The 26,779-nt window shown below is 44.1% G+C and overlaps 1 protein-coding gene and 1 long non-coding RNA gene across 7 annotated transcripts in view; one reads left to right on the top strand and one right to left on the bottom strand.

The window, feature by feature from the left end:
• LOC119164682 (lachesin-like) overlaps positions 1-26,779 on the bottom strand; it is a 187,975-nt gene that overhangs the window by 93,404 nt on the left and 67,792 nt on the right. The gene's annotated exons all lie outside the window — the stretch shown is intronic.
• LOC142814661 (uncharacterized) lies at positions 1,647-9,034 on the top strand. Its single transcript, XR_012895015.1, has 2 exons — positions 1,647-1,814; positions 8,753-9,034. It is a non-coding gene; the product is annotated as an uncharacterized LOC142814661 (long non-coding RNA).

Raw genomic sequence — 26,779 nt, 5'->3', positions numbered from 1 at the left:
GGACGCATCCTTCCAAAAAACAGAGCTCACTCGCCGCCTCTCACTCTTCCCCTTTCCCTCCTTCTACTAGTTTTTCTTTTGTTTCGTCGCTTTAACTCTCTGCGCAGAGGCACGTACACAAAGGGGGCTGCCGAAAAAAAGCAGAACTTCAGCGGGCTCGTATATAATTCAAATGCCGAGAAAGCTGGGCCGAACGCAAACCGCGTTCCGTATACGACGTCTGCCCCAGGGAGGTCCGTGGCGTCGACAAACGAGGAGTGAACTCGAAGGCTCGCTGCTCCTCCCCACATCCTTCGCTCTTCACCAAGCACGTCTGCCGGGGCCAAGTAACAAGCTCGGGAACGGGTAAACACGTCTCATCACCTTCACCTCCCTTCGTCCTCTCAAATAAAATCAGTTGTCAGCGGGTGCTTGAAACAAAAGATCACTTTTATTCGAACGGTGTAACAACGAACGCCGAACAAGCTTCCTCGTGATGTTTGTTTTGCAAGAATTAGAAAAAAAATCAGGGTTAATTTCACCTGGTGCTCTGAGAGGCAAACGGCGCGCTGTTTAAGAAACAACGTGGCAACTATTGTGATCGTCCACCGTTCTCGCGGGCAAACAAACGTTCTAGAGAAGCCGATAAGGCTTATTTCTAGAATTATTTCTAGGAAGTTATATAATGCTTTATATTTATTTTCAAAGTAAGTTATTTGTGTATATCTAATCAACTTGTGTATAAATGTAATACACCTGTGAAAAATCCTAGGAGCTGCGCTGTACGGAGCGAGAAGCTCTCCTTTCTTGTTTCATATACATGGCATCTCTTGTCGTCGTCGTCGTCGTCGTCTAAGGAGGCCGATAATGCGTATGCTTCATGTTTACTTTTAAAGTACGTTCTTCGTACATATCTAATGAACCCATTTGTACAAATAGGAATCTCTTGAAATGTTTAGAATCTGTTTAGAAGCATTATTTAGATGCTATTTGTGTGTGTACGTAGATTTTTTTATCAAATAGTCAAATATGTAGTCTAACTATAGAATTGGAAGGGTGTGGTTCTGCCAAGCTTTTCTTCATATTTAAATAAGTTATGACTAGCTTCTCTTTCCATCCTCTCTTGGTATGTTCTCTAAAGTTTTCAAGGGACGCAAACCAGCAGATCATGATTAAAAAAAGTTCTTTTAAAAATTGGTACTTATGCGTTCATACTTTGCCTTAACTATTGCTCCAGTATGAAAGTTCGTATGTGAAACCAAGTTGATAATCTTGAGATGGCCGGTACACACGTAAAAAAAACAAGATAAAAAACATAGCACGCGCACCGGTCACAAAGTACCTCATTATCTTTCTGTAAGATCTCGCTTTGCTTCCACTACGTCATCTATTTTTCGTTTGTCACTGAAAAAACGACGCTTTGGTTACGCGTGCACATTTGCTTTCAGAGGGCTTTTTATTTTTCTACTGCTGGCGTTCCAGGCATAAGCAGATAGAAACAAGCAAAAGAAATTTCCTGTCGAAAAGAAAAAGAGACGCGCGAAGGTGTAGCGGTAACACACACCGGCCAGGTAAGTACGTATTGTTCAGCAATCGTTCTTATCCCTACGTTGGTAGTGCATTATTTTTATCATATATGGCTGTATCACTTTTTTTTTGCAGGCCACGAAGCAAGAAGACCGGGTTCCCTGAGCTTCCAGCCACTCTTGTTTCGCCTAACACACAGACAAGTTTAGAGAAGCTTTTCCATCATTTCCTTCCTCTTCGAACCTCTCACGTCGCTACATTCCATCTCCTGGATTCTGTGCAGTGCAGCTGCCGCGCAGCACGTGGATGTGTGTACCTTTATTCTGCATGCAGAGGCCTGGTGTCTCATTCTGTGGGTATTCAAACTAAGATTGCCGGAAGCATATGCTGTTTTCGTGCGTGCACTAAGAATTGCAGTTCTACCGGCAACAGAACAGTCCGTACGAGTTTATATGTCGAAACCTCGTTTTTGTTATTTCCGACATTCGTGAGGTTTCTTATAAGTTAGCCCTTCTTTAGCGTCATTTCACTCTCACAATTAAATTGTAGTAAGTGAATTCAGGCTCCGCGTATCCACGGGTGCTTGTGTGCTCTCAAAACAAGCAATTTGAACAGTAATCGTCAGAGTTCTTGAAAAATTAGTCTAGTATGGGGAATCTTACACTTCACTACTGAGATTCCTATTTCGCAATACAAAATGCTTCCACTGTTCTCATTAACTAGAAAAAAATCTTATTCGCAAACAAATTCTGTATAAACGCTGTTACTTGATAGAAAAAACGAGTTACAGCGAAACAACGATAAACCTGAAAGAACCATAAAAAGCGGCTTGGATTCAATTCTTAACGAAGTGATGTCTAGTAAAAAAAATTATCTGTTCTGCAAATAGCTTTTATCGCAGTCAACTAATTTCAACAACTCACTCAAGTAATCTACCTGGCGTGCCATTTTGTGAGCTTGCACTGGGGCCGAGGATGTCGGGTGAGTGGCATCACATCATATAGCGTCAGATTCAGACAATCGCAAGCCAGTCCAACTACCGTATACGACTACTTCGCAAACTTGTAGATCCAAGTCTTGCCATGTTGTGCGACACATAGTTTGTTGGTAGGGCGCAGTTTCATAATACTGACAGAATTCAAATAGCGTGTCTGCCAATATTTGCTAAAATAAGAAGGGTACAATTGGACGAAGTGGAAACCCTTCCCCCCATTCACCATTTTCAACCCTTTAATTTTTGTTCCAGAGTCGGACACGTTTTGGTGTAGTGATCACAAGGCACGGTTAGCTTGCTTCGCTTTCTTTTAAAGAATAGGCATGTTCCAAATAAAATGACCAACGAACATATGAAGTCGCAAGACATTGCACAACTATCGTCGATTCAACAGCCCATCGTCTCGTTGCTGACATAGCAGACGAAGTGCCAGACTGCCCTTCTCCCCACCGTACACATACTGCGTCTGCAATTACCCAAGTGTGAAACTGTCATTTACAAATAAGTATGGCTTTTATAGTTGGCATGTTAGCGTCCTTTGCAAAAGAAAAACAAACGAAATGAAATAAAAACGGAAGTGTAACGTGAGCTCCTGCCATGTATTCAACATTTTCAGAAAGTCAAGCAACGAACCGCATTTATCAGTCGTGCACGGAATTATTGAGATGGCGCGTAAACCCTCTCCTCGTTGCTCTATCGCCCTCCACAGCTCGCCCTTATCTAGCGTTTTGGTTCCTAGCTTCCTACCTAGATGAAGATCCCTGGGGCATGCAAAAAAAAATCGATGCATTACAAAAGAGGATCGTGTCAATGAACAAATGTACGAACAAACACAATGGGAAAGTGAAACAAGATGAACGAGAGTAGTGGCATGCCGCAAACTGTAGCTACTGTTTCGAAAAAAAAAAGACACCCACGGACGCACACATATAAACGCGCGCACAAAGAGCGCTGAATAAATTACGAGCGTTCTGCGGACAGCGCGAGGCAGAAAGAAGAAAGGGAGGGTGTAACAGCGGGGACATTGAGGCTGTCTACACGGGGGGGGGGGGGAGAGAAAAAAGCTGAGCGCGGCATCGCTCAACAGGCCAACCGAATCGCGGCCCAGTGCGGGCGGCGGATTGCAAGCGTGCTCGGAACTGAGGCGGGATTAGGTTCGCTCGTGAGCCCGACGCGGCGAAGCAGCGGGTTCACTGAAAGAACAGATTCGAAGGGGTGTATAGACGGAGAGGAGAAATACGAGAAAGACCGGGAAAGATGTGCGAAACCTCGCCTACCTTGTCGCACCGACTCGGAAAGCGTACACGGAGAGTCATTGGACACAGAAACGCAAGTAGCACTCCTCACGGAGCTGACGATGTATACGGAAACAACGAGTAATTGTTGAGTTATGCATGAGATACACCGAAATGTCAAGCACGGATTGCGGAAACGAAGTTCCCGTTGGGGTTGTTGCAAGAGAATGACAGTGTAACGGCACGCTGGCTGTGACTAGCAAATTATTTAAACGTTAGTACTCTGACGTTGTGATTGAATTTGCAACGATGTTGCGGATTACAGAAACAGTGCGGGAAGTCAGTGGTATCAGGTCTTGCGTTCGGGGTGCATGTTTACAAAGCAATGACTGAAAAGCAAACACAGGGAAACGACATAGGTAACGTCTTTTTCATTGCACATGCTGGAGCACTACGTGCTGTCTACTTCGTGGGGACCCGCGCGTGGCGCGCCTATAATGAATAGTGCGATGAAGACGATTATAGTATTGATGGTTTGCGTACGTGCTCAGAAACAAGTCTCAGGTTATTTTGAATGCTTCCGCAAATCTTTTTGTGTGATAATCGAACGAAGCTTTATTTGTCCTACATTGTAGAAACCTCTGATCTCATTCGTGTACCAAAAACAATAAAAAGATCATGTTCTCATGCGCCTTACATTTCAATAAGAAGAGCTTACAATTATAGGTAGCGCATTTCATGTAATTTTTTTGGCTGGTCAAAGCAGTGCCAGGTATAAGCAGTTGCATGCTCATCATCAATAGCTTCTTAATTACGTTCTCATACTGTTTTTTACTGTAAAGTTGCGCAAGTCGTACGGTGTTAACATTTCGAATCCACGTATGTAATAGGAATACTGAAGGTAGAACATAGCGTACCGTTTCAAGCTGCAAACTGCAAACAGTTTTTGATGTGTTAGAACTGTGTCTTATATTTAAATCGTCACTCACGAAGCCACCTAAACAATTGTTTGAAAACAAAAATTAACATTACGTATTATAAATGAGCAACCACAACCCAGTTTCGGTGCGTACTGTATTTTTGTGTCAGAACAAACAGTTTCAATTCAAGGTTCCTCTTCACATCTCAACCCTTGTGTTTCATGTAACCAGCAAGTTAACTTGCTGTCATAATACATCATTGACAAGATCGACTGGCTTTGACCTGCTCTTGGGCATCAAAGCTAGGTTTAGACTCGCTATAATACTGTAGAGTCTTTTTCTGTATTGTTGTCGTATTGTTACGCATTGTCGGTGACCGATTTTATTGGATTGTCATGAAAGTTTATCACATGCAATTGCACCAGCTGCCCTGCCACTGAATATTGAATCTGATTTTTGATGACTTCACTTTAGAATATAGATTACGGTCATTATATTCTAGATAACAATTTCTGGAATTCTGAATTTTATTGCTGCTAAAAACAGCTCATAATGAGATCAATAGATAGCCTGTGCTCAGTGACGTGAGCACGCTTCTAAGCTAGCAATATTTTCTTAATCGCACATGTTCTCCTTTCATAAACTATCTACAAAATATCTTTTGCCCAATCTCAACTCGACCCTGGCTTATACTTTTAAGCGTAGCTGTAAATGGCTTAGATGTGTCCGTAATCGGGAAACTTGGAGGATGCTTGAACTTCGCCTTCAAGAGTAAAACATGATAACGTATTTCGTCCCCGTGCCCATCGATATTTCAATTAGCCTCGCTTCAGCTCTTGATGCATGCCTCAACCATGGCATGTACGTAAACGAACGACTTTTCGCGCAACGTTGATCGTTTTAAACTGTCCTATAGAATTCCTGCTGCAAGTACAGTTCTTATGTTCCCAATGCGCCATAATTCGTCTGTGTGGAAATCAACGAAGGGCCCACTACGCATCGGTAAAGCGAAATGTGAACCTAACCACTTCCCAGTGGGAGGACCTTTAAAGCACTCATTCACCGCGCTATTCACGTTTTGTGACACCTGGCGTGGGTCCACGCTTCTTCCACTTAATATTGTACGTGTTTACGCTTCCTTTACTACATGGTATTCATGTAGGTTTTTTTAAAAGCAGTTCTGCTTTCTTTCAAATCAGTTAAAAACACGTGCTTTCCCCGTAGATGGCATGCATGGGTTCTGTTCTCGCTCGAACCAAGCATTACGTGATTATGAGGCACGCGGCAGTGAAGGGCTTCGAAACCTTTGACTATCTGGTGTTATTTACGTGTGCACCACATATAGGCATATATAGCTCTTCTCATTCATCGAATGCGACCGTCGCGGCCGAGATATAACTCGTGAACTTTGGGTCAGCAATCGAGCACCATAGCCCCAACACCATCGCGGTCGTTTGAAAAAGAAGGTACGTGTTATAGAGTTACTTCTCGGTTACCCGGCGGTGGTGCACAGTCCCAAACGAGGTGTCTCTGGGTGGCTCGCGCCTTCTTGCAGTGTTGGCATACATCAGTGGTGTAAACCTCCGGGCAAACGTGCTTTGCCCAGACGGGGGTCCATATTGCTTGTACTTGCATAAGCAGAAAAATTATCAGCCGAGAGCCAGGCAATCAAAGAGACGTGGTCCAGCACCTGCTTAGCATCCTGGAACGCCAGCGGCCGAAAGCGGCACCCCCACGGGTTTGACGCGAGTAGGTTGCTGCTCCGGGACGTCCAAGCACGCTAGTGCCTCGCTTTAATCCCCCTACCCCTTCCCCCTTTATGCCGGATCGTCAATAAAGTTGTTTCACTCACTCACGTGTTATAAGAGTTTCCTAAAAGATAACTAGAGATTGGCACTCACAGTGCAGAGTCTATCCATCATTCCCAGCATGGGAATGATGAGTAGACTGATGATTTGTGCACTACCCATCATTCCCAGCATGGCAATGATGGGTAGTGCACGAATTTGCCTAGTCTTAGTACTTGCTGGCCTGAAATCGCACTTGTGGCTTCGTTGGTTGCTGTGTTTCGGTTTCGTCTTGAAGAGAAGAATGAACCCTTCTGAACTTCGTGACTCGATTTGAAAGTGTAAGCCTAAAATAATAAGGTGGTGAAACGCTAGTGCTAAACATTTCGTGAATGTTTCGTGACAAAGCAGCTTTAAGCCACGTGAAGCCAAAAAGAATGTAAAGAGCGAGGACTAGACAAATCCGTGTCCTACCCATAATTTCCATGCTCGCTGAAGCACCAAGCGTTGCCGCTCCCATAAGCACTAGCGCTAGAGTTCTTTGTAGTGTATTTATAGGAAACTCTATCATACGTGCCTCACAAATTCGGAAAACTCCACTGCTCGCTACTCTGAGCGCATGTGACAAACTAGAGAAACCGGCACACGTCGCAGAACGGAGAATCCAAGAGATTGACAAGAAAAGGAAGATGAAAGCTTGCGATGAAAAATTCAAAAGCAGGTGATGGGTGCTGAAGCCAATGTTTCAGCAAAAGGACTTGTCTTTACAAGTATGAAACTCATGCGTCGTCGTCGTCGCCATCATCAATATCATCGTCATCACCATCATCGTCATCATCGTCGTCATCATCGTCATCATCGTCGTCATAATTGTCGTCATCATCATCAGCATCATCGTCGTCATAATCTTGCATGTCCGCTTGTCGAAGCGTCGACAGCCACTCACATTTGTTTTCAAATTTCTAATCAAATGAAAAAGGAGCATAATTCAAGATGTACTACAAGGACAGAAATCTTGTATTTGGTTCTCGGGTGTGTGACCTGCTGAGGATCTAAATTCCACGTCACCACTGGTTCATGTGATGAACAACTTTACTTGTCGTCGACCTTCACAGAGTGGAATGGCGTCTCCATTTTCCCTTCATTCTGTTTAGATTACATAGCTTTTATTCATTATAATTGACCCGAATACACAACTGACAAATATATGCAAGGTCTGTCATGCTAATGTGGCCACTTAAACTCCAATCCTTTGGGTCTGCAACAAAATCCCGCAGAGGGCTGACTCCGGGACTCCTCTACCGCACTGGGCCCACTGCCTTGTGCAGCCCCAGTCTCGGCAACCAACTTTGAGTTGTCCAGCATGCCCGCACGCAGTGGGGAGATGAGGTCTACCGATAAGGTTGTTACTGATCTACGAACCCCTCAGTCTTTAGCATGAATTGCGATTATTTTTTAAAGATTGACCTGCATAGGTGTCCTTGAATTTATGGTGTTTCTCTGCTGACCTATAGGTGACGGGACCGAATCCCAGCCGTGGCGGTCGTAGTTTCGATGGTGGCGAAGTGCTACAGGCCCGTGTATTTAGATTTAGGCGCACATTAATAAACACGAGATGGACAAAATTTACGGAGTCGTTCATTACGGCGTCTTTCATATTCATACAGTGGTTTGGGGATTTAAACATTCTGCAATAGTTATGAAATTTATTCCGCCCAACTCCTGCCGATCCTCTCGAGTGGGTAGATGCCAATCATCGCAGGAGTATCATCATCATTGTGCATTTATTTCCCCATCTGCTGGCTTCTTGGTCAATTCCTCGTAGTGGACCAGCATCAAGGCTACAAGGGAGAAGCCAGTGACGCAGGTTTAGTTTTTTTTTTGCGGCATCGCCCAACCACTAGCGTCAAGTATGCTAGTGTCTGGTGCGCACCACCATTTCTCTGGTGACTTCACACCCAGGCGTGGTCCCTGCACCAGGTTCCTCGTGCTCACATCACTCTCATTTTCCATCGTGTTCTTGATGGCCACCGCCCTCGCAACCCGCACCGCGAAGTTTTGGGTGAGTGACGTCCCCGTGCTTTGACCGTTTTTTACGGCGACTCACAAGGGATGCTTGAAAAGAAGTCGCCATGATATATATTATTGTTACGTTATTGTATCGTTAGACAAGTGTGTTATAAGCAATCCTCGGGAAATGTGTCAACACTGTGGTGATTGTAAAGCAGTCGGCATGTAATGATACTTTTCATTTTTCAGTCACTCTTTCTCGCTTTCTCCTCCTGCATTTTACGACCCGTTCCTTCGCAGATGAATTCCACTCTGGAGCTACGAAGAAGTAGAGACGCGAACGCAGGCGACGGAAACTCAAGTACGAGAGAGCCACAAACGACACCTGTGCAGCCGAGATTTGTCCCGGAGCAATATTTCTTTGACTGACTGCTAAAATTAACGACTTTCGCTATATTCGTGTGCGAAGAAATTGAATTTTGTTCAAAACAGGGAATAATGCGCTAAAGCAACTACTGCCATATCGCGTAATGTTCGTGTTTCATCTACAAATCTACAAATAAAGATCTTGTCGAAAATTTGTTTATGTATAATTCACGAGCGCAAGAAGGAAAAAGAGGGGACTGGAGGCTGGAATAAAAAAAAAGGTATAAAATACGAGTTGTCCCAGCAAACCTTGATGCTAAGAACACCATCGCAGAGGAGCTTATGAAGGAACGAGCTGCCCATTTTAAAATTTTGGTGGCTCATAGGCGTGAGAAAGAGAAAGAGGTGACAGATAAAAACAGTCTAAGCAAACTGGCATACGCAGTTTCTCTTTCATGTTCGAAGAAAGCCAAGAAACAGTAACCAGTATTGAGCTCCGAATCAATTGAGTTGTACGACGAGCACAGAAATATGTGCTTTATAAATAAGCTATATCATTCTCGTTACTTGTGGATAAGTCGTACTAATAGTTCGAACCACGCAGCTTTATTTTGGTTTTGGCAAAGCTTCCATTTTTGTTCATTATTTATTTCAATATACACGGCTTTGTGACAATCGCGTTTGATTTTTCTTCGTATGGTTACACTATTCAAAAACATGTAGCTCTCACATTCAGCTCTCTTTTACAACATAAAATGTGTGCCGTTGGTAACGCTTCCAAGCTTTTGCTGCAGCTGAATAGCTTTGAAACGAATTTGCATTAGGCCAGTAGTAAAACAAGTATACATATGAAATCATTATAAGACCTCACAAGTACAAAAGACGAACAACAGCAGTTGTGTTGTTCAACAGTACAGTTGTGTTGTTCAAAAGTACAACAGCAGTTGTGTTGTCTATTTGTTTATGAGTATTCAAACATTCGTAAACAAAGAAAAGCTATCCTCGTACCAGTCCTTTTCTAAACTATACCATTTTTACACTACACTTACTTGTATTGCAACTAGGTAGATGGAAATGAAAAAAAAGAAGATTCTGTGTTTGTTTCATACAAAACTTCATAGCGGTTTTTTTTTTACTTTTTGCGCGAGCTAGGAAAAGAGTTTGTGACGCGTTAAGACAAGTCCACTTCTCTGAGTCCTGTACAAGCACCGACAACAGCGTGGACTGAAGATATTAGAATCAAATCAACGTACGGAGTGGTAGTCTGCACATACGTGTCTTAGATCGTAGTGACGGAGCCACCGCTCAGACGCGCACCACACAAAGCATTTTCTTGTACCTGTTGGTTCTCATTTCTGTGCGTGGGTAAGAAATAGGATAACAATTATCATTAGTGCCCAAACTCATGCCGAGATCCTTCTATAGATAAATTTTCACGTGAAGTGTAGCGTACAGCGGAATAAGGTGGAGACCGGAAGTAGAAAGAAAGTGAACGTAAAAGACCGGAGGTAAACACCGTGACTCCATTGACTGGAATGAGCATCGTCGACGTTGCCCAAGACCTGACGTCCTTGTGACTAGTGACGCTAGGCCGACACCACTGCCGCCCAAATATTCAGCAAAAACGAGCATCAATCGGCAACAGCCACTATCGCCAAATCATGGAGAGCTTCACTAATAAACCTTCGCTTTAACAAGACACCTAACAAACATTTGTTGTCAATGCGTTCGCTTCGAGTTCTCTACTTAATTTGCGGAGTGTATACGTCAGCTCAGTGACCACCCAACCTCACATGGAGGCGAGAATTGGAGATACATAACATGATTGTTTTTGTTAACATCACAAGGCAACAAAACCTTCTTGGTAATGCATTGTGTGACGCTCTTCGCTCTATCATGCCAGCTGATGCTTGTGATGATGATTATGGTAACACAATTGCGCAAACAACCATGACTTAATCGAACGCTGGGTAAGAACATCTCAAGTGTGATATGAATAAATTGTATTCACTTTATCGGCCACGATAAGCTTCAAGAAGCCACCTGGTACATTCTTCTGATCCCCTAAACTGGTATATTTCGTTCATAAACTTTCCACCTCAGCCACTCAACTCACGCAGAGCCTGCATTTTTTTCCGGCTAGCATACATGAGCACTTATCCCACCGTGTGTCTGCTCCCTTCCCCACAACCTTACTATGGCGGAGGAATTCGTTCTTAAGAGGCTTCGGGCACGGGTGGACTTTACACCGGCTGCCAATTCAGCGTAGAACTGGTAGCGCTTACCACAGGGAGTTACGGGTTTGTACTGCTCTGTTCCAGTGATGCGATCACATGCATATAATTTTATATGAACACCCAGAATTGCAGACATGACTAGACCACTAGATGCATGATAACATATTTCACTTCGTACACACTTGCCTAACGGCGCATATTTAATACACATCTGCGCATAACATATTATGCCTCAAGGGAAAGCGCGTGTAGCACAGTTTTTTTTTAATCCTATAAATATGTTCTACCCGCGAGGTCAAGTGATTGTGGTGTTCGACTGTTGAGCTGAAGGTCGCGTGGTATAATCCTGCTGCCTCGACAATTACATTTTGATAGAAGCGAAACGCTAGAAACCCATGTATTTACATTTATGTCCTTGTCAATAAAAACCAGATGCCACAATTTTAGTAGCCCTCCACTGAGGCCTTCCTCAATAATATAATTCTGGGACGTAAAGCAATATCAATTCATTGTTAGGTAGTGCACAAATTGATAAAACACGAAATAAGGGACAAGCGCTGGTCCTGTTTCCTTCTTTTGTGTTTTATCAATTTGTGGGCTATCCAACGATGAATATTGCCACCCTATGTTCTGTGCCAGTGAACGAAGAAGACGAAGACGAGCAACCCTTGCCAGCTGTAGGAGTCCTTAGTGTCTGAAATGTCGACAGTCACGTCTTCTTGTACGTTTCTTCGAGCTCCTAGCGCGTGACAATGTGTTCTAATCGGCCCGCCTTTTAGTTCCACCCCGATGATGATAATTATATTGTTAAAATATGTTCCTGTATTCCTCCACTTAAGCATTCATGATAACTTTAGTCCTCCACAATGTAAGAAATTAATAATTGCAAATCCGCTAAGCCGGGCTTGTAAACTTTGGTAAGTTCAATGGGTACAAAAAGTTATCATCATAGACCGGCACACGCTCTTTCCCCTTATTTACAGTGAAATTTTTAAGCTACCGATAGCTTGTGCTCCATCACGAAAAACTGTACAGGTGGGTATGTGCCACAAGAAGTGGCACCCCACTACCTAGTAGAGCAGGTGACAGCGTTAAATAACAACTGCTCAGTGAAATGCAGCATCTGAGAGAGAGACAAAGAAGGGCTGGAAAAAACAATAAAAAGATCTGGAGATAGAAAGCAATAGAAAGAAAGAGAAACAGAAGAACGACGAAGCTCGAAATAGGTCGCGCAAGGTTTCAAAGAGCGAATATGGATGTTCCTTAAGTCTAACAAACCACCGAAGACCTCATAACAAACTATCAATTAGCTAAAGCACAGCAACCATCTAGAAGTGACTTAGGAAACAACATAGCTAAAAGCCTTGCAGTTACATTGAAGCGACCTAGCGATAGAAGTGACTTATAGATATAACCTAGAAGAAGGGACTTAGAAGCAAGCTCGCATCACCTATAGATAACGGCTAGAGACAACCAATAAGTAACCAAATTAGACTTCTAATCTTAGATTAGAAAAAATTTACTGTTTCAGGCCTTGCGTGACGTAGTAAAAGCATCGTCATTCTTTAATAGCCGCCAGTTCCATTCGCAAAAGCAAATAACCACCAGATCACTTTATATTCAAGACTTCCTTCGAAACACCTTTCTGCGGATAGAATACCTGAAATCTTTAAGATACTAGACTCGACATTACAATCCACAAGGGATAATTATTTATATATTTATTGGTGATATTTCTTTTGTTCACGTCAGCTATGTTCTATAGGCTTCGTGAGATCATGCAGCACAAGTGAAAGTGAAGAAGCAGAAGAAGGTTGTCCGTAGCGCAGCCATGATCGTTCACCACGCCGGGTGTTCCCAAGAACGCATCGATCCCGAGTCTACATCCGTCGGCTACTCTGTGCGCTACACAGGCATTGCAGTCTGCTCCGTGTTGGGCGTGGCCACGGTGGTGCTGTCGCTGTTCTTATTCACGAAGCTCGTCCTTAAGGTATGCACATTCATGGTCAATTCTAACGGCAAATGTAAGCTACAATTAGGAACGGAAGTATTAATAGCGTACCAAGCATAGGTCAGCGCTTAAAAGAATTAGGGGAACGAATATTTTGGTAAGGTTTCATGACTGAAAAGCTGGGCTAAAAAATAAAATACAGGAAGGAGAGCGCTCGATTCAGTGTTTGCAGCCAGGTTATTGTTGACTAGGTTGAGTTTAAGGTCTACTCGTATGCAGTTCTCAGTTTCAGGTGTGTTAACTTGCGGAGGTAGCAATTTTGGTAACATTGATACGAACGCCGTAATGGTCTACTTTAAATACAGCATCTAACGTGCATCATCAGAAGAGGGGCTATCAGCACTCGTGAGGTCTCTACCCTATAGTACTTGGCATGTTCAGTTGAACATGACCTTGGTTATCTCACAAATACTGTCAGTTTAACAAAGCATTGCCGATGACTGTCGCATCAACGATTAAAATCTTATCTTTACCATCATTTCTAGCAGTACTCCTTGCAGTATAGACACTCCAGAACACCGCAAAAAATAAGGAAAATTAAAATGACCTAACTCCCTGTCACCTTCTTCCTCTCAACGCAAGTTTCATGAACACTTATTGCTAACACAATATCTTCGGAAATGGAAACAGTGATCAACTATAATAAAAATTCTGGCAGGCACCGGCATGGTTCGCAAGGGTCGCTGAAGCACGAACGTCTAAAGAGAGTGAATTCTGAAGCCCATTTTCAGATGTATCATGGAAGCTCATAATTTATGCAAAGCCAAACAGACTCAGCGCATGTACGGACTTGATGTCTCGCAGGCTTCGGACGACGCGGCGGCTCGCAGGAGAACACGCCCTGTGGAGCGTGCCGGTACGTCCAAAGAAAATGCGACCAGCAGGAAGACGACCAAGAGCCTGGATGACCTGATCCGCTCCTTCTTCAGCCACACGCCGACTGACGGAGACGACCGCGTAAGTCGGCCGACGCGTCGCTCGTACAACGACAGCGCGTACAAACTAAACCTGGAAGGTGGCCCGGGAGCAGACGACGGCAATGACGACGTGCAGATACCGTACGTGCCACCTCAGCCCGAGTCGACCGAGCCACCCAAGACGACCACCCCGTCCGCCCTCGTCCTCGAAGGTGGAACGCAGCCGTCGTCATACGGACGCAAGAGCCACCTCGAAGACATCCTCCCTCGCAGTGACCGAGTCAGCAGTGGTGAAGATGATGGCGGCGGAAGACCAGATGACGAAGGCAGTGGCTCCGAATCAGCGTTGGGCGAGACGTAGAAATACAGCAATGAAGACGAGGACCGACAGTTTTGTGACTTGAACTTCGTGACGATATAGTTATGCAGTATCCGTAGAATATAAATGATCATAGCGCGTCGCTTGTGGCGTTCTCCGTTCATTTAGTGCATGAAATTGCAGTATTAAGTGAGAAAGGTTAACGCGTTATAACAATGGCGAGTATAGGCAGTCAACCATGTTTTAAAGGCTGTACGACGGCAGATTGTGTTGGCCACGACTGTTTTTAAAGGCAGTGTGGATAAACAGGGTGAGCCGTTTGTCCAAAGCGGCTTCACTCAAAGCAACAGAGCACGACCCTTGAAAATTATATTACACTATGTCTATATTTCTGACTTAGTCATTTTTAATACAGGTATATTCACGAAGCAGTAACCACGTGGGTCAATTGCACTCGGTTGTCTCGCGCTAACCAGCCTTGAAGTAAAAGGAGTTGCATATTGTGAGCAACCTTTCACATCTGACAATCAGTGTACGTTCTACAACTCATATTAGTGACTGAAAGCGTTAGTGTACTTGCGCGGTCTGCCTCCATGTGTGTTCGCGTGCACGTGCTTGTGTGTAAATCTCTCTAACAAGTTAACTTAATTCCGTTTTTATTATCTATGCATAAATTTCAGTATTAACCTAATAACGCGAGACAAATCCCCATTTCTGTTGACCGGCAAACTTTCAGAGGCAACAAACGCTCTCCGCCCATGTGGGGTCACGAAGGAAATATTCTTGGCGAGTTGCGGACACCTCTGGGACACCAATGTCGATATAATTGAACACAGATACGAACACACATGAGCACGCACGCATGCACACACCAGCTTGCCCAGCCGACGAATTTCTTCGACAGGCGCCAAGCGGAAAAATAAGGATGGACGTGTTTGCTGTGGGAAAACTAAAATTTTCGCGGCGAGGGCAAAAACAGGAAAGAGACATGCGCTCCCTCTAACAGCTTCGACAAACACGTACCCCCATAATTCGGTGAGCGGGGCAAACAGAAGCGCATTGAAAGAGCTCCATAAGAAAGAAAAACGTGAATAATTTGGACGCCAGTGTTCTGTGGGATACCATTCATGCATTCATAGTATTCAATTTTTTATTCTCGACGAAACGAGGAGCGAATGTGTCTATTCTTTTCGTTTTTTTAGAACGTCCTCTATAGTCGTGATCTATTGTGTTTTCTTTGTTTTGTACTTCATTTTGAAATTCATATTGAGAAAATAGTACGAATAAACGATATTGGATTCAAATGGGCGAAAAGCACGTACAAGCCATACTATGCCTTAAGATAGTTTGCTAAAATGTCGTTGTCTCTCCTTTTTGTTTATAGTGCTAATAGTTACCAACACCAATGCGAGACTATTTGTCTTTATGCCATCCCTCTCGTGAAGCTGCAAATACACTCAGAGCAATTCACTCCGGAGCACCGATTTCATTTTTTTTTTCCAACTTGACTAGGAGCCGAGGAGGCTGAAGCCTTCGTTAACTGAAGAAACAACTGTATGTATGAAAAGAGCCGGTGTACAGCTGCATTTCTAATGGCAGCGTAAGTGAACTACACTGAGAAAAGATTACCTCAATATCTTAGCCCTCACTAACGACTCTCTTCAAGTAACGCAACTGCACGTAAATACGGACATATCATCAGGCTGAACACGCAAGGGACAACAATATCCTGTAGCAACAACTACAGACGCTGCATTACAAACCGGCTCCAGTATCTATCACTTCGACTTTGTTGCATTGGAATAATATGAAATTCTTGATAGACAAATGGTCATTTAAGATTAGGTTTATTACCTATCAAATATTTGGTATAGTTTGGTCTTCAACGCAACTGAAAAAAAAAAACTTTTGATAGTTGAACGTGATCTTTTCCACCTACGAGCACACTTCAGGCGTTCACGACTTTCACTATCGCCATCAGATTGTTAAGCGTTAGTCTGAATATTGTCTGGTATATCTGTTAAATATACCTCAGAAAGTCCGCTGCGGTTGTATCACCACTGTTTTTACACACTTATTTCCCTCACTGACAAAGCGTGGATGCTTAGGAAGTACAGTCTAACATATGCTGAGAGGGTCCAAGTAATGGCAGCAGCACACATGTCCATATACCACAGATGGTTTGGCCTTGCACATCTCGCACCTTACCGGCAACGTAAGCAAGGCTTCGGTCAACTTTATGCGCATTCGTAAAAGGCCCCCCTGAGTACGGCCATGTGGATTTCCGAGGCACGGCTTCTAATGGACCAGAGGGTATCGTGCACTCCTCGTCATCCTAAAAAAAGCAGCATGGTCATCGCGAGCCCTGAGTGAGCAGGACGATTGGCAAAACTGCAGATTGGCTTGCGCACATATTCAAGTGGGTATACACTGCGATGGCAGCCGCAATCAGAGACTGTCAATCAGAGACTGTGAGCGACGCAACAGAGGGAGATAAGAGAAACTCAGATAACCCACAGCGTTGGAATCTAAAGGACGTGAAACCTGAGTTGGTGAGGTATAAAAGGAATATACCGAATAAAACGAGTGCATCATCTTCGCCTATATATGTTCGCTTGTGAACGTCATGGTGAAGAAAACAATCTCTGATGTATGTTGATGAGAGCTGTTCGACTATACTACAGCACATTTCTAAATACATTTGAAGCTATCCTTAGAACTGCTGTGGTACATCAATTCTGGAGGACCATTTATAAATACGCACATTTCAAGTTGTAACGTTTAACAGCTTCCAGACATTACATAAGCCAAAGTAAGTACTTCAAAGAACTTCTTGTATGGCAAATTGATAGAGATCTGTTCATATTACGGCTAAAGTTTTTATGAGATCACAACAACAGCAGATTTCGTTGGCGTAGTTGCCTGCCACAGCCACCTTTGATGTCCTTAACGGTTATCACGGAGAAAAAAAAATAGGATTGAGCGAAAGTTGAATCCAGCTTCTCTGTATGAAAGCCGAATATTCTACCACAGTGCCGCACCATCGGCATCGCTCTGCGTGTACTTTCGAAATGGACTTTCAGCTCTACCACGGCCACTTGGATCGTTGGTTTCTTTTCTTGTGTTCACCACAAAGAGGCAAAAGTGAGTTTTAAACATTACGTTATAAAACCTGCCTTTACAAAGGCTAACTACCATTTCTTGAACTTGAAGATTTTTCACTTCGCATTTAGCAGTTTACACACCAGTTATGAGTTCAAGCCACGCATTTTCTGTGTATCTCAAAAATTTGTTTGATGTCTATCAACAGGCACCTGATCGCAAATATCGACACAAAAATTATCTCACTGCACGGTTTAGTTCATGAACATTTCTTCACTCTATCAGATCAATAACTTAACAGGCTTTCACGTAGTTTCACAGCGCGTAATAACCAAGAGCGTTCCCACGAACTCGGCGTGTAAAAGGCAGAGACTAGAGGCAAAACAGGACGTCTTCTTTGTGAACGTGCTCTCTGGCCCCAAGCAAGAGCATAACGGCAAGGCCAGAGGCAGTTACATTCTTTATTAATGCGTGCGTCGGCCCAAGAGGCCACTTCTACAACTGCGTCTGGTTCCTTTCCACCTGCTAGCCTTCTTATTCCGCCGGCGACGATGTAGACACCAGAAGCCTGAATGAGGCTGCACTAAAGGGAACAAAACAAAAAAGCGAGAGAAAGTATTCAGAGTAAAAAAAAAAGAGCACAACCGTTCATGTGGATCTTCGATGTGCCGTAGACAAATGCAATGTCGAATCAGAAATCAAAAACAAAAAAGAAAAAAATGTGAGCAGAAAAGTGTGCAAGGTACGCAAGAAAAGTACGCAAAAGCCAGGCGTACTGCACGAAGTAAGGGCAAGTGGCTGAATCGACGGGGTAACCAACTCGGCGGTGGAGAGTGCAGCTCTTTCAAAAGAAGGCGGGAGAAAGAAAAGGCAGAGTCTGCTGCGTGTGTGTGTGCTCTCCGATTACGGCATCGGAGTGGTACAGGTCGGTCGGAGGAGTCAGAAAAGAACACGATGCCGGTAGCTGTTAGACGAGCCCAGAAACAACATGGTCCGTCGCTGGCGCGTTTGTGCGGTGGCAGCGGTGGCGGCACAAGCTTATAAATAAGTCAGGAATCCATCCCCGCTACACGACTCGGGGGTGCAGCCCCTAATTGGCCATAGCAGCTCCCTTCGAGTTAAGGGCGACCGTCCTCGGCTGGCCCCGGACTAATGCTATTCCGGCATGAAACAGAAGCGACGCCTAAGAAGGGAGTCGCGCCCACTCACCTCTGTACGGGCCCGATGGTGGTAGGCAACACTTTTGGAGACGCCCGCGTTAACCTCGCCCTTTCGATGCAGTGCGTTGCTTGCTTATTTTGGCCGTTCCATCATGATCTCGCTCCTGCGTCGTCTCGCCGACAATCGTACGCAACGCAGAAGGCATCGCAACAAAACCAATAGCAAGAACGCACCTTCCTCCTCTTCCAAGTTGAACACCTAACGGGTCGCCAAGTCTTCATCATGCCTTTATTCATTCTGACTTGTCTTACCATAGTTGGAATTGTGGGTAATGGTCATGCAGGTTTTGTACAGTAACGTCTACCGAGGACTCACGATGCTGAATACAAACAACTTTCAGTCAGGTTAAAAGCGAAGACTTGCGTCAGGAGAGAGAGGCAGGTGGAAGTAACCATTGCGGCGAAAAACCCAAGCAAGTGCGACTGCTCGTAGTGAGCGGCAGCTCGATTTCTTTCCGCTAGGGCTGTGAATGGTGCTGAGCCAACTTGAATGTACGCCCCCTATACCACGCGTATTTACCAAGAAAGACAAAACTAAGTTACATCGACGACACTCAAAGCTTTGTGTGACTTTGAAATAAGTGATTTTCAAAGAGCTTGAGCCCTTCCACGCCTACTTGGTTGAATTCTAACTTTCTTTAGCCGCGTTGTACACGAATGTAACATTGAGCGAAAAGCCAGCATGTGGTGCATGACCATTTTCAAGTGGCTTGAGGCACGTGAGCTGCTTGTACACTTCCGTCACTGAGGGGTTTGCGTGAATAAACAAGTGAAAAAGGGCGTTCGCGGGTATCGCAGAATCTTTAACGACGTGTTTCTTTAAAACTAACCTTTTCAAATACTTTGAGGGTGAAGCTCCTTAGCGCAGTGGATCTCTACATCCTCCGATGTATGTAGTATGTAGCCATCATCTGTGGCACATACCCGCCCCCTATATGTGCCACTGTTTTAGGGGCAATGCTCCTTTGGGCGTGGGTCTGTACATACTCCGATGTATGTGGTATGTAGTCACCTCTAGTTTAGTTCTTAGTGTTCACTAGATGGTAGTATTTGTAGTTGATGAAAATATGTTATAAAACCAGATGGTGGTACTTCCGTGCATCTATCCATCCGTCTGTCCGTTTTTTTGTCCGGGCTTCCATCTGTCCGTCAATGGGTCCGTCCGTCTGTCCGTCCGTCTGTCCGTCCGTCTACCTGTCCTCTGGTGCTTCGTTCATCTGTGATTACGTCCGTCCATGCGTCCATCCGTCTGCCGGTCTGTCCATGCTTCCGTTCATTTGTTCGTCCGTTCGTGTTTTTGTCCATCCGTCCATTCGTCCGTCCGTCCGTCTGTGCTTCGGTCCGTCCGTTCATGCATTCTTCAGTCAGTCCATGATTCCATCCGTCCATCCGTCCGTCCGTGCATCTGCGAGTCCACCCGTGCTTCCGTCCGTTTGCCTGTGCGTTTGTGTTTTCGTCAGTACGTCTGTCTGTGCTTCCATCTATCCCTTCGGACGCTTCACCCTACTCATTATCATTCACTCCGTGGATATGTTGCGATTTTTTTTACTGTATTATAGCTGATTCGAATGACTCATCTGTAGCTAGGTTATGCGGCACTGATGCTATTGATGCCATTTGATGTTGAATATGTCGTTGCCCTTTGCGCATATTTTGTTGTTCTGCTAATATATCTTATAGTACTGTTGTGGATTTAAAATATTTTGTTCTTTTCTTCTTCAACTTGTTCATTTTTGCAATATATTTTGCATCCTGTTAATAGATTGAGTTAATTTTCTAACCTCGGCGTTTCTTTCATTTTCATTTCATATCTGTTTACATTGTACGCTTCTGTCCCTGCTGCTTGGCCCTTACTGGGTCTAAGTACCATGTAAATAAATAAACAAATAATGAAAAGCAAGGAAAATTATCGACAACACATGGCTTTTGGTTTCTAGTCGTCTTAAGCGAATACGTACGGAGCCTTCACTTTGTTTTTATTGTAAGCAATCAATGAAATAGAAAAATTCACAAAAATAGGTAAACATGTATCAGCCTCGCAGTCTCCTCTCATCTTCACATCGCAGAAGTTTCGTCCATTACAAAAATTGTATGGCGTATTTTAACGTCCAAGTGGCCAGAAAAACTGAAACATTACGGCCGCAAACATGAACCCAGAGTCATCTACCAAAGAAGCTTCCTGGAGTAAAGGAAGCCCACGACCAAAAAAAGAAAAAAAGGTGAAAAATAGCAACTAAGGTGCAATTAATAACCCGCCGTACTTTACGGTTATTGTTATTACCCTCGATACTCCCGTAACTACCGGCGTACGTCTAACCTCGCGATAGAGTCGTCGCTGTGGGCGCAGCATAAATCGTTCATCCTAATAAATTATTTCGCGGCTTCCCATAAAAAAAAATGAAGAGAAAGCGTAAACTTCCGAGCTTGATAGGAACTAGTTTCAAGGTGCAGTGACGAGATTTTATGTCTACGCGCTTTCGATTTGTTTTTTTTTTCGTCCTTGCCAATGCGACTATAGTAACTGTAGTAACTAGACATACAGGGATTGCGAAAAAAAAAATACCTATCAACAAATCTTCATGTCAGAAACCCAACACTACCGACACACAGTATTTCGTCTCATCTCTGTTTAGTTATTCCTCGCGTTCCCTCGTACAGCCTCCCAGATTGAAAAATCAATCCTAATACGCTTTGCGCAGTGAGTAACGCGTCCCTAAAAACACTCTGTCGGGCTGGTCTAGCATCCATATATAATGTGCCACACGCAAGAGATAAAGGAAACGAATAAAACGTAAAATATTTACATCTTCAAGTGGCTAAACAAAACCAAACAAAAAGAACAGGAAGAAAGCGTTATCTGCCCACGCTTTTTGAGGTAACTCGAGGTTCCATTGCTTCGTTAGGGGTAATACCATCCGGGCTGTCATGTGACACCATTTATTAGGCAGCCGACCTGAAGAAGACACATTATCGAGAGCTGAAAGATGAATACAAGTACAAAACCGCGAGCTCAGGATCACTCAGCATTTTTTTTCTTGGCGCAAGGGCTCCCTAAAATAAAATGAAAGCGCTGCGTGTTAAGATTTATTAAACATACCTGCATGATGTATGTTCACAAAAACACCAATAAATAATGTCAGACGCTCAAGTACAACCTTAGTCAATGACGAAGAACAGAGAAAAAAGAAAACCAGCCGAGTGTCATTTCTATGGGCTCACCTCTATATACCTGAGCTTTACATTCATCGAGTTTCCCCTAAGTTACGACACAAAAGCTTTATGTTGCAGCCTCCAATTCACGTGTTTTAAACGCCATCCTAAATACAAAAGCAAGTGAGAAGCCTTTCGTTTTTCCAAATTCTTTTTTTTTTGTGACGAATAGCATAATGTCAAATTGATGAACTATGTGCACGTACTCGGCTAACGTTGGACCGTAGCTATCTTGCGATGTGCTTTTCACAAAGAACAAAATAAATACAAGACTATCTCTCACTTTGCTAACATAGGGTAGGAATACTATGAACATGTTTCACCTAGACCCAAACTCTGCTTCGATGAGCGTTTAATCCAAGAGAGATTATTATCAGGTTCCAACATATGTAACTACACACGGAATACCCCCTGCATAGGATGTTTTATGCAAATGTCGAGGTCTTTACTAGACATGAAGAGATCACGATGTCCTTATATCAAAATACCCTGTTACTAATTTTATCTTAGCAGCCCGCTGATAAGTAGTTCATTTTCATCAAGAGCCTTTACGAACAGGACTATTGGTATATTCAAATTTCGGTGAAAAAGCAGAAGTGTGCAAGCAACCCGAGAGCCTAATGCCTACAATTTTGGTGCAAAAAATTCGTGATAAACCTTATCGATTTTTCTGGCTCTGTTAAGTGAACTCACTGTTCTTTCAGCATACGCTCGATTTTTTGGCATACAACAACCACCCGAGGTTAGTTTTCTTTCCGTGAATAACGCTATAATCAGAAGCATTCGCGGAAGCGCACAGAAAATGCAAGTCAAGTATGTCTCAGAATTGCTTGCATGGGCGTCCTGTAGCCGTATAGCGTGTAAATACGCAAGTGCATGCTTATTAAATGACAGAGAATAATTTTGCGAAACATTTTCCTCACACACAATTCAGCATGAACATTGGATCTACATCATTTAGTGTCAGACTTTTTAATAAACTCTCCCAAACGTTCCCGACCATGGCTACTGTCTATCTTGCCCCGTAGTACAATACGCGTTTTACAGAGCGTATGCGCGTGTGCAAGCTTCTAGTATTTTGCCTGCGACGCAGAAATAAGCCGGAACCCTTACGGTGCATAAACAGAAGTTAATTTGCCTTGGGGGCCTTGTTTGGGGGGGGGGGGGGGCGGGGGCTTGTTGTCATAAACATAGGCAGCAGGTACGATTACACGTTGCTCAGATGAGAACAAAAGCGCAGTTATATGCATCGCATTTAGTCTTATCACATTTAAGCAGAGGTGTCAAGAAAGCTTCGCTTCGCAGTATCGAAATTTCAAAATGTTTTAGATCTACCTGTTAAACAATTGCTCGCTAACACTTTGCGTATCGAATACAAATATAGCTGTGATGCCTATAGAATTGTAGACAAGCCGGATCGGCAGTCTTTTCTAGTCTATAGTCTACAATCAATTGTACCCCAGCAGGCACGATTTTTAGCGCTTCCCGTAGAAAGAGTGTCCACGTGGCTTGGCCGTTGCACGATTCATAGCTTTCACTACGTTTTTCTAGACAAACATAGATATAAAGCGTGGTCTTTTCAGCAAAATCACAGCCTCGACGATATCAGTGCATGTCCCATAGTGTGTCTTATGAACACACATTTCGTATATATTGTTACGTAAAATAAGACGGGACGGGACTATTTGCCAGTGTATTTACACCGATAAAATTGGAGCGCAGCACACAGAGCGAGCAAACCAGTCCTCTTCGTCGTCTTCTGTCCACAGAATGGTTCATCCTTCATGCGATAGCTACGCAGCATTACCCCCCGGTAGTAAAAGCACCGACTCGGTGCACTTTATACGTGTTCTTCAGAAGGAGGGTGGTATAGTTTATACCTACTGACGTGGACTACGTCACTGGGGGTTTTTGGAGACAGGTTAGTCCCAGAGACTGGAATGACCTCATAGGTAACGTCCGTTACCAGTCGTATGATACGGTAAGGTACCTTGTACTGAGATAGCAACTTCTCTGACAATCCAACACGACGAACTGGGCACGAGAGAAGTACTTGAGAACCAGGTCGGAAGTCAACGTTGGTATTGGTATGTGGGGTTTAACGTCCCAAAACCACCATATGATTATGAGAGACGCCGTAGTGGAGGGCTCCGGAAATTTCGACCACCTGGGGTTCTTTAACGTGCACCCAAATCTGAGCACACGGGCCTACAACATTTCCGCCTCCATCGGAAATGCAGCCGCTCGGAAATCAACGTCGACATGCTTGCTGTCGTAGAGAGCCTTCTGGGTTGCTTGTGAAGCCAACAGCCTAGAGCGGGCAATCTGACGTGCGTGGTTGGCACGAGCGATAGCATCCCGTGCGTATTCGCTCGGCGGAGGTATAGTAGTCGGTAGTAGGGTGTCTAGTGGTAAGGTCAGGTTACGGCCATAGAGCATATAAGAAGGTGAGCAACCTGCTGTATCATGACGTAATATGTTACGTAAAACGAGACAGGACGTGACTATTTGCCAGTGTATTCACACCGACAAAATTGGAGCACAGCACACAGAGCGAGCAAACCAGTCCTCTTCGTCGTCTTCTGTCCACAGAATGGTTCATCCTTCATGCGATAGCTACGTAGCAATATAGTTGCAATTTACACATCAACCCCACTATGGCGTTATTCACTCAATCGCACACACGTGTTATTTCTTGCCCTACAACATGCATCAAAGCTATCACACCCTGAAGTTCAACTTTTATTGAAAACCCCATGTCGTACAGTATATGGGCATTGCGCAAGGAGAAATTTACAAATGGAAATTGCGCAGAGAGAAGAACAACGGTTTTCTACTTGAATAAAACGGCCAGCCCGGTTTAGGCAGCGAAATACCTTTTTGAGCCTGCTCCATGGTTCAAATTGAATCATGCATGAATACTGTTTCCGCTTCTTTTCTACGGCCGTGTTCTACGAGGACCTTTGTGACTCGTAAACTGCGCGCCCGAAGTATGAGCAGGCCAGCTCCATTTGGTATAAAGCTACTGTTTAAATTGCATTTGCTCGGCTTTCTCGAGGACACGTGCTACAGTGTTCTGCGCAGACCTGGCATGTCGTCGAGTGTCGCTTTCTTCCCTCCAACCACGAACCCTTGTGAGTCCGCGGCTGTTCCATAGTGGCTCGCTCCCAGCAGCACTCCTACACGCGAGAGCTACGGCGCGGTAACTTCGTTTTCACTGCTTTTCTCTCGAATCGTTTACTTTATTTTGCGTCGTCGACTGCTCCAATAGCTTTCACTGTCTCACTATATTCTTCTTTTGAGGAATATTGTTTTTGACCGCTTTGAGCGTAGGGATGAAAGGATTCCGGCAGGCACAAAGCACCGTGAAAAGGCATGCCCGTGAAAAATAACGCACATGCAAAGATAATCAGTAACAAAAATATGTGGAGTTTTACGTGTCGAAACCACAATATGATTATGAGGAACGCCGCAGCAGAGTGTTCTGGAAACTCGGACCATCTCATGTTCTTTATACCATGCGCCTAAATCAAAGTGAACATTTTTTTTATTACGCCCTCATTGAAAAGTGACTTCCAGATTCGCGTTTCAATCGCGCGATGTTGAAGTCATCAGTCGAGGCACTTTCAATCAACATACATGCGAAAATTTGCAAAAATTGCCTCCAGTGTGATCACGAGAAAATAAAAAGTGAACTTGGCCACTTTATCTTGACCATAGTAGGTCAAGACAAAACGATCTATACAACTGTGAATGTAACGTACTTTGTGAATGTGAATGTAACGTAAATTATCCACGTGTGCTTCCAACAAAACCAGTAAATAACAGTTATCCTACTGTCACGCACAGGGCACACTGCATGTCTAAATATCGGCTTATCGAACTTAACTTGTCTTCCTCCTTAATTGCATATGTGGCTTAACGTCCTAAAACTACCATATGACTATGAGAGACGCCGTAGTGAAGGGCTCCGGATGTTTCGACCACCTGAGGTTCTTTAACATGCCCCCGAATCTGAGCGCACGGGTCTACAGCATTTTCCCCTTCATTCTTCCTTCTTCGTACATTGTGCTTGCGCACCAAGTCTATATATTTAGTATGAACCAACTGATCAGCAAGAAAATATTGCTGCAGAACACTGCTACTGTGCGAAGCTGCGCAGTGAAGCTATGAGTCAGAAATGTTTGACGTCTCTGTGCAGCTGTGTGCGGCGATGCCAAACAATTTTGTGTGAAAGAGAGAACGATATATAACGAACAAAGACACTGGTTAACTTCAGGAGCGCTTGCAACTTGTTCAAAAGATGACTCCTGGCAACCGTTAAAATAATATGCATTTGAAAGTTTGTTTTGACGCCCTATACAGAAGGCGAGAGCACTAGTTGAATATCAACGCAACCATCCGAGGAATGACATTTCTCAGATAGACGATACACCTATACAAAACCGTCTCCTAAACACCGCGTGACAGAGAAGGAAGAAAGCAATGGAGGCAATGATCACTACATTCAGAGTGCCAAGGAATTCTCTCGAACATCTGTCAAGCGGCATTCAAAAACAAAAGGCCGAATCCATCGCCCTTTTGTGTTCTCCCGAACCAGAAAACGCGTCACCGACGAGCTGCGAAGGATTACTTCCAGCAACGCGGAAATAAGGAATGTCTCACAAGCAAAGAATGCTTGAGAAATCCCTTTTCTGTCGTCACTTTTTTTTGCTTCCTCTCTCTCAAAGTAGACTGGGGAGTCCCAGCCTAATCACGGAAGTAGAGGAGCGCTTTTCTTGTTTCCACCCGGACGTATTGCTCTCTTGTTTTTCTCTGAACTACTTCGGTGCTTTTTGAACACATTGTGTGCAAAAGCTTTTTCACGGCACTGCCCCAGCGAGCTCTGCGACAGAAATCTGACGTGTCATGTACCCGTGCATGTTCTCGACTAAAAGTAGTGCAT

Source organism: Rhipicephalus microplus, chromosome 1, assembly GCF_043290135.1.
Source record: "Rhipicephalus microplus isolate Deutch F79 chromosome 1, USDA_Rmic, whole genome shotgun sequence".
In the NCBI taxonomy this organism is placed as follows: Eukaryota; Metazoa; Arthropoda; class Arachnida; order Ixodida; family Ixodidae; genus Rhipicephalus; species Rhipicephalus microplus.
The sequence above is the reverse complement of the archived record's forward strand: the minus strand, read 5'-3'. Positions and strand labels throughout refer to the sequence as shown.